Source organism: Rhamphochromis longiceps, linkage group LG17 (genome assembly GCF_057381845.1).
Source record: "Rhamphochromis longiceps isolate RC_006_pf linkage group LG17, R_longiceps_female_GT1.1, whole genome shotgun sequence".
In the NCBI taxonomy this organism is placed as follows: domain Eukaryota; kingdom Metazoa; phylum Chordata; class Actinopteri; order Cichliformes; family Cichlidae; genus Rhamphochromis; species Rhamphochromis longiceps.
In genome coordinates this window covers 26,049,631-26,059,094 of record NC_140573.1, presented here as the reverse complement: position 1 = coordinate 26,059,094, position 9,464 = coordinate 26,049,631, and positions in this window count along the sequence as shown.

Below are 9,464 nucleotides of genomic sequence, written 5' to 3'. Positions count from 1 at the left end.
GCACAAGTCTACTGTTGTTTACAGGCTGTCGGCCGCTGTTTTTTCCCTTTTACATTCTTCCGAAAAGAAAACCTCATTTCTGCTGTTCAATACTGAACAAATTTAAACTTTTTAAAATTATTCAAAATGCAAAACGCTGTGTCTGTAATAAAACCGCTGTAACTTCAGAGGTGATGTTCATATGTTGATTAATGGTTTTCTTTCGTTTTTGATGTACTGCAGAATATTTTTATAAAATCCCAGGCCAGGAAAATCACCTTCATGTTTTTCTGTGTTTTATCCTCAGCTACTTTGACACAAAGGCCTCTGCTGTGATGCTCACACCTGTGATAAAGTCTTGCGTGTGTCAGCTTCCTTTTTATTGATACAAAAATATGTAAATGTACTGATCTGAATTATAATATTTCTGACTGTCAAAATTTCCCAGATTTAAATCGAATCGAATTAAATCGAATCGTGGATCGAATCGATTCGGGGCCTTGTGAATCGGAATTGAATCGATTCTAGAAATCAGTGACGATACCCAGCCCTATCTGTATGTATCCTCAGCAGGCACGCTCGAAGCTGTTTATTTCAGCTCTAGTGGAAAAGAAGAGTTCCCCAGTGCTTTGTGCTTTCACCTTCACATTTAGCTCTAGTAACATTTTTCAGAAATTAAAGCTGAACATTAGAGAGTCTGAGTGCAAAAAAAGACGAAATGCCATTTAGGGGTGAGATAAAAGCTTTGGTATATTTCTCCAGTCTAAAGAAATCACAGGTTAATATTACAGTTTTTCTCGATTGCTAAAACACATTTCTTGAAACTATGCCTCATATTCTCACAACAGTAAACACAAATCCATAACATCTCACTCAATTTCCCAAACATCCTATTTCCAGGTCAAAATGAAGCTCTACACTCAAAACTATTCACTCTTGCTGAAAAACCAAACTTTGCCCTCAGACATCAAACACAAGCCCTCAAAAACACACACACTACAACAGAGTTTTGCACACTGGTACAATTAATTCAAAACAATAGTTCCAAAACAATTAGGTTGCTTATGGTTCTCCCCTTCAAAAACCTTTTCACATGATAAACACAAAAGACGCAACCAATGTATGTACAGTGGCACATTTTTATTCATGTACTATACAGTACAACACACACCAAAAAACATTATTCCACCTCAGCATCTTGTCTTTGGTCTGGGTCAGGCCAGAGAATCTCATCCACATCACAGGCTATATTGGCCCTAGCCAGGCAGCGGGGGTAAAATCCTCTTGCATGCCTGATCCACCCCTGGCATGCATCTACTGATATGTCTAGGCAGGCTTCTTCCATGGCCTGAAGGAGGTGAACACGGACATAAGGTTCTCGGTCATACACTTTCCACCGCCATGCCGAAAATAACTCCTCTATCAGGTTTAGAAAGGGAGAGTATGCAGGCAGAAAGATATTAGAAAACCTTGGGTTATTGGTAAACCAGTCACGAACCAGAGCAGCGCGATGGAAGCTGACGTTATCCCACACAACAACGTAGTGAGGCTGCTCTGGCTGTGCTGGTTCCCTGTAGTCCAGCTGGAACATATGTTGTCTTAAACCATCAAGAAAAGCAAGGAGAAGCATAGTGTTATAGGGTCCTAGTACGGCATGGCGGTGGAGTACCCCTCGTTGGCTGATGGCTGTGCACATAGTGACATTCCCCCCACGCTGACCAGGGACATTTACAATAGCCCGATGGCCAATTATGTTCCTCCCCCTTTTCCTTCTTTTGGTCAGGTTAAAACCTGCCTCATCCACAAAGATTATTTCATGGGGAACAGGCCGTCCTTCAATCTCAAAGATTCTCTGCAAAACACATAACACAGTAGAGTCAATCGGTACCCTGAACCACAGTTCAAGAGTGCTGAAATGGCAGCATAAACTGCCATGCTGTGATGGTACACAATACTTTATACAATATCCAAACTCATACCTGAACATATTCCACACGTTGGTTTTTCACTCTGTCAGAGTTTCGTTCGAAAGGGACTCGGTATGCCTGTTTCATCCGGAATTGATTCTTTCGGAGGATGCGGTCAATTGTGGAGAGGCTGATGGCATTTATGCCTCGAAAAAGATGATCATCCTCAATCACTCTCCTTTGAATCTCTTGCAGGCGGATTACATTATTTGCAATTACCATGTTTACAAGTTCCCTCTCTTGCCCCTCCGACAAAAGCCTTAACCTGCCTCCACCAGGTGGTCGTCTCTGTGTCCTACAAAAATAGAAGCACTCATTACTGTAACTGTCACACATTTGAAGGTTCTGATTGGTGTGTGATAAATTTTGACTCCTAGTGTTTCCACCTGGTTAATTGTGTGCTAATTGAGCTCAAGCTATGCTGACTTAAGTTAACATTATTGAATGCTAGTGCTTTCTAAATGACTACATGGTGTAAGCACTGAAAAATGTAGGGATTTGTGTGTAGAGTTTTGCAGTAACAGTTCACCAAATTTGACTCATGTGTCAAAGCAGGGAATAGTGTTTATAGTTCAGGGAAATGGGTGAGCTTTTTGAAAAATAGCGTTACGGTTTTGAAATTTTAGTTTAAAAGCCTGGTTATAGTGTTTAAGCAATCGAGAAAAACTGTAATAACATTGCACTTAAGGGTTGAGTTGCTGCAACTGTGCCTTTCAGCATTTCTTCACTTTCTTGAAATACAATTAGAATCCCAAAATAAAATAAAAACCAAATAGTAATTATTTCTTTCTTTCTTTTTTAAGCTAAATTAAGATCTTTTAGAGGAAACTGGCAGTGACATGACATCAAACACCAAGGACAACCTGTGGCCATCATGTAAATATTTTGATAATGATAGAAGTGATTAACACTTCACCTATTGGTTAATTTTCTAGGAGGAAATTTTTTTCGAAATTTCTGATTTCTGAGACAATTTGCTGCAGCCGCTGAGGACATATGGACCGGCTAAAAAAAAAAGCTCCAGTTCAGTTGGTGGGACTTCTTTTGAAAGCATGACATGACATTTTTTGGTTTGAGCTGGTTAAATAAGCATCTGTGTGTCTTGTAATGCACTTATTTAAAAAAAGAAAAAAAGACATTGGGGAGCTTCTTGCCTATTACTTGGCAGTATTTATTTTTCTTTCAGCTGCTCCCTTTAGGGGTCATCACAGTGGATCATCTGCCTCCATCTCACCCTATCCCTGGGCATCCCTTTCTGTAACTCCAACCCACTGCATGTCCTCCTTTACTACATCCACTTTCTCTGTGGTATTTCTCTTTTCCACCAGCCTGGCAGCTCCATGTTGAACACCACTTATCAAATATTTCCACTATTCCTGACAGTATCTGACATTTAAAATAATCACTACAGTTCCATTTGTATGTATTGCCAATGTAGTTACCAGTGAAAATACATTTCTTCTGTTATGAAATGGATTTTTAGATATGCGGTGTGATGGATTGTCTAGAAAAAAAAAGTCCAAATGTATTCTTTTTACATCTTTTTTTAAAAAACTTTTATGTTTCCTGCAATGTGAAAACCTCTAGACAAACAAGTAAAAAATCTATACATGTGTTTTTGTTTTTCTGATTCTTTTTGTAACTTGAAAATGTCAAACTGTGTCCATTCTTGTGGTTTAAATATTAATTTGTAACATGTTTGTAAATAATTAAACTTCTGATAAAAACTCCACCAGGTTTACGAGAAACCATCAGTTGATCACAGTCCACATGGCCTCATCACCACAGACTATCCTGAGTTTTCCCCAGATGAGAATTTGGGTTAAAATGTTGTGTTGTTTAGATACAGTTTATGCATAAGGAACTGATTGATAAAATACACTATGTTCCGACATAGTTTTAAGAGAAAAGACAGTGAAGTTGAAATGAAAATGGCTTAAACTGAAAATATCAGAAGGTCCAGTTATTCTGGATTGCATTCTCTCTCTCTCTCTCTCTCTCTCTCTCTCTCTCTCTCTCTCTCTGACTGTTTTTTTTAAGTACTGCATTACATTCATTGAGTTGGTTCAATGGTTTTTTTTTTTTCAACACGCTGCAATAGTGGCATTCCATCAGGGCAAGAAAGGCAAGTAGTCCATGTTTAGAGTAATATAAAACAGACTCAATTGAAAAATCCATTCATCCATGGTCTTCTGGTTATCTAATTCAGGGTGGCAGAGAGGCTGGTGATTAATTGAGCTGCCATAGGGTGAGACGTGGGGTACACCCCGGACAGGTCTCCAGACTGAAAGTGTACCAATTAAAGGGCTTTCATCCCTTTGATATGTTACATGTCAAATAGTGTTATATTAAAAAGCATTTTAACCGTTTGCATCCATCCTTTAAAGTACTGCCCTCTTGTGGCCCTAGTTGGCTAGTTTTTCTGGAAGCAGGATTAACTCTGCTTGACTTAATGGAGTCAGTCTTTTGAGGGTGTGCCCATGTCCCATTAACAAATGCTGCGGCTTTTTCTGGTTGTTTGTGCATGTGGTTTGTGGATAAAACTCTTTCATGGGAAACGGATTGGAGACCAACATGCTAGGCAAGCTGCCACTGGCTGTGCTTTCACTGCTCTGAGATCAGTAGACTGTTTTGGAACTCAGAGACTCTCAGACCCATGGCTATTGTCAATCCATTCATCATGCTGTGTATATATATATATTTAATATTGTAACCTCTATAGCATTTTTCATGGTGCTTATACACTTACTTACTCGCTTAGTTATTGCAATAATGCATCAAACTGGGTCTGGGTGCAATTCCCCCCTCCAGGGGCAAGGGTACCTAGACCCGGTTCGTAGAGTACGCTTGGGGAGTGTGATCGTGTGTACAGCGTCTCTTTATGTCTGTCTCCACGTTGGTTGAGTGTGGAGTAAGTGCATATGAGAGCATGAGGGTGGGAATGGATGTTTGTATCTGTGTGTGCCTGTATGTCTGTGTCTATATGTCAGGTTGGGTGTCAGACGCCACCTCTCTGGGGACATCTCAGGCCCTCCAAGGTTTGGAGGCCTATCTCCCCCTACCACCACTTCCCCTGCCAGTGGCGGACTCCCTCAGACATCGGTGCGTTGGTGGTTCTTTGTGTCTGGGGATGGGCGTCCAGGTACACACCGGCTCACTCCTCGGCGGCCGCTTATCGGGGCCTGGAGCCTGGGGCTCGCTCGGGCCACTTCGGAGGTGGGGTGCCCCCGGCCTCTCGGCCTGGGGCTCGGTCACTCAGGCGCGGCTGGCTGCCGGCGGAGCTCACGGCCGCGTCACTGCAACCCCCCCTGGCTTCTGCTCCGCGGCTGCTGAGTGAGCCCTCATCTGGGACTCTCCTCAGCTCTTTCTGGGACAGTGGCGCGGCTGCCCCTCTGTTGGTCTTCCTTGGTCTCTTGTGTTCTGGGGGCCTCTGGATGTCTGGAGTTTTGATCTCCTCCATACCTGCTTCATACCCTGGAGGACGGGGTTGTGGCCCCCCCACACCCTCTAGCAGATCATTACAGATCATTACATGAAGGAACCTTTTAAAAAAAAACAAGCGCGTCCATGCTCACAGGTGTACACACGGGTGATCCCACCCACAAACTACACCCTTTTTGGCTCCTACCTCAAAGCACACTGTGTTCTGTTGATCTTATGTGCTGCACAATAATGTTTAATATTTAGCATTTACTGTCATATTCCCATATATCATTGTGATGCTGTTTATTCTATTACTCTTGTTCTCTTCTGCTTGTTTTCTTTTTTCTTTCTCAGCAGGTGACCCAGGGGATTGATATATGCATTTTTTTTTCTTTTTCTTTTCTGCTCATTCTGTTGGTTTTTGTCTTTTGCCCTTCTCCCCCGTCCCTCTTCTCAGCTGTTTCCCTTTCCCTCTTTCTTTCTCCCCTTCTTTCCCCCAGTCAAGTCTGTCCCATATTCAGTAAGTGAAAATAAAATAAACAATAAAAAGTGAATCAAATGGACCATTACGGCAAGGCTGGGATGGTCAATTTGGTAAAGTAAATCCGTTGGGCATCTTTCTTTGCCTTCAGACAACAATTCTGATGGCAAAAGAGCCAAACGGGACAGGCAAAAAAAAAATAAAAAAAATAAAAAATGCATCAAACGTGAATTAATTTGCAGGTTTGACTGCATGAATCAGGTAAAATCTGCTTTCATATCCTACATAATGTATATAAATCTTTAAACCCTGAAATTTGAAACAGGAGCAAATGTAAAATTTTGCAGTTTCTCTCTTCAATTTTGTCCGAGTTTACCATCAGCCAAAGGACAGCTGGTGCATACACGATAAAGCAATAGCTCTTGAGTTATACTCAGTTAATTGGCAGAACTACAGCTGTTTATCATATGCACAACAGCGTGCAACATATAATTTGCATATAAGACGAAAATAAAACATACGTTGACACTTGCAGGTACACAACCGACAACAGCTAATAGAACCTGCAAGTGTGATCCACCTGTCCTGCCAAAATTACAGCGAGCAACTGAAAACAAATCATCAGTTCAGGACAAACAATGTAAAGCTACTCTAACATGTCAGAGTGTAAACAAACAAATGCTCCACTGTAATGTGACATAGAAGACTTCTCTCAATATTCACAAAAGAAAATGAAAGACTATCAGAACATAAAAAGACAAATACACACACACACACACAGCACCCTTTCCCTTTGACACCGCAGCCAGAATAGCAGTGGGCTAATCCACCTGTGTGTGGAAGCAGAGTAACACAACAGCGTAATTAAATTTATCAGAGTCATTATAAGGAAATGAAAACAGGAACTGGAGAAGACAGGTGCCAATTTTTAGATTTAGTTGCCTCTTGCAGATGGCAGAACTTCTGTAAATTTGAGTTGGTTAATACAAGTTGCTTCAAAATAAGAAAAACAAAAAATAACAACTAAAGGAAAGGAAAATTTTATATAGTGTGCTGTCCATTTAAGTAGGAAGAAGGTTATTTCTGAATCCAACTGTGGAGGTCAGAAAGCAAAGGCAGAGTCATTTTGAATGGTTAATGAATGAAGTACATGCCTTGATCTTAAGTGGATCCCATGCCCAGGGACATATTCAGACAGTTAATGAGGTAGTTAATGGATATCTCAAGCAAACTGGGGTCCGAATAGCAATTATATGTCCTCATATGTCTTTTTAAAGGCATGTAAACCTACACGCATTACCCAGGGGATGGTGGAGAAAACATTAGAAAGACCATTGTGAATCCATCATTTTATTAATACCACTCAGAAATGCCTGAGAGGTTTTGAGCAGAGCACTTTTCATTCAAATTCAAAGGAAGCATTCAGATGGAGTGACAGCTGTATTCATGCTCAGTCAGACAGAATGATCAGAGCTCAAACACTTGAGCTGAAGACAAACCCTTTTGCTTTCCAAGTCAATTTAATATTTGACTTGAGGAGAATGGCGTGAGAGATACAACAATCCCAGAATGCATAAAATGTAATTTGAAAACAATGCAGATTACTGCTTAGTTAATTAAAAAGGCTGACTTAATAGAAATAATTGCAAGATGAATACAAAATTAATAATCAGCCAATCAATCCAACTGTCAGTAGACTTAATTACTTTGCTCCATCCACTGCAGTGGAGTTTGGAGTGTTTTGTTCAGACTGCCTCTTTTCACCCACATGCATTACTACTGTAACAGAAAATCTTCCAAATGCTCATCTCTACGGGAGGCTCAGAGGAGCCATGACTGTCATTAATCCATTAACAAACTCCCAGAAAGCTGCCAAATGGATTTCTTTTATGTTCGCAGTTAGAATATCCTGTTAATAAAGTACAATCTGTCATGATGTTCTAAGAGAAAAATAAAGATGCATAACGAGACTCTTTGCTCATGTAAAAGGGTTGCAAGGGGCCGACGTGGCACTGCGAGTGGAGCTACTGCTTCCACCACCTCCTGCTCTGCTGGAGGATACCGAAGCGTAAGTAAGCCAGCTAAGAGGCATCATCTCTGGAGGTTCCCCTTGGCCTGCCCTGGGGTCTTGCTCTGGTTTCACATAGCCAAAACGTGTAGGTGCTATCCAACAGATGTCTGTACCATCTCTAATGCTTGACATTAGCTGTTAGAGATACTCTAAAAAATTTTATTGAACTCTTAAAAGGTGATCACACTTAAAGGCTTGTTGGCTGAAGTGAAATATCAAAGCCTGCAATTTGCACTGATAACGGAGGTGGCCAAGATCTTAATGCATCTTTCTTTTTCATCTGCATCTTTTTATTTCGAGTATGAAATTACATATGTGAAAGCCAGATTACGATGATTTACTTGCTGTTGCACAGGATGTGACAAACTGAATGGAACTGAGGTGTAAGTCAAGTCAATTCAGTTTACACGACAGCGTTTTTACCATAGGTCAAAGAATCTACACTGTTATACAAAATCCAAATAAGGCAAGCATTCTCATGGTGAGACTGGGGAAGAACCACTCTTGACTGTCAATACTTATTTTTTTTATCAAAAATGAAGGTTTAAAGGCTCATCCTAAAAGTAAAGATGGGGTTTATCTCCTAAACCTAAACTAAGAGCTGGCCTTACTGTGGGAGCATCTAGTTGAGTTCAAAATAAGTGCCAAGTCGAAAGATGAGTTTACACATGTTTAGGGACTACGCTGGGATGTTAACTGCTATGATCCCATCACAAGAAGACCACTAGTTGTTGGCATGTTACCGCCAACAAGCATGAGTGTTGTAAAGAAAAGCAAAAGAAGAAAACACAAAGTGGTAAACAGGCCTTTTTCTTTTCAGTTTATTATTGCAAACTACCCTCAGTTTTAGATGTATGGACAGTCTCCCAAAACCTGAGAAGATTAAAACACACACACGCACGCGCAAGAACCTGTTTCTCTGACAGCGCTGGTGCTTTTTGTTTCCATCTTGGCTATTTCTGTTTCCTCAAACTGCCTCCTAAAAGTGTGAAAGTGAAATAAAGAGCCTGACAGCCCAAATTGGTGGCTTTTACATCCCTGCCCAAACCATTCCCCCAGGTCTGATGATCCAGTCCGATAAAGGGAAGCTAGACCAAGACGAAAGTTGTGTTTCTGTTAGCTGTGATTACACAACACTGTTATCCCTTCCTCCTGCTTTTGCTCTTTGTTCCAGGTGATGTGCTGATGAGCTGCTTCTCCCTATAGGCACACTATCTGTTTGGCTAACACACACAGATGGTGCAGACAGTGAGATAGCATCATTGCCTCCCTGCAAGAGAGCCAAGCCAGAGGCAAGACAGGGTGTCAGTTTGATCTACTATGCCCTTTGTCATGCTGTTTCACAGACTCTTGGTTTTCTGAAGACAGGAAGAATCAACAGGTGATGCTAAAATATATGGAGCATGAGGATATTCACTGTCTACCCAAAGCAAATTCTAATTAGCATCATGTAAAGGGGGTTTGCAAATTTAAAAAAATCCCATTTTAGTACTGCTTGCTTTTAAAATATGATTTTGTTTTTTATCCTTAACTGAGCAGAAGG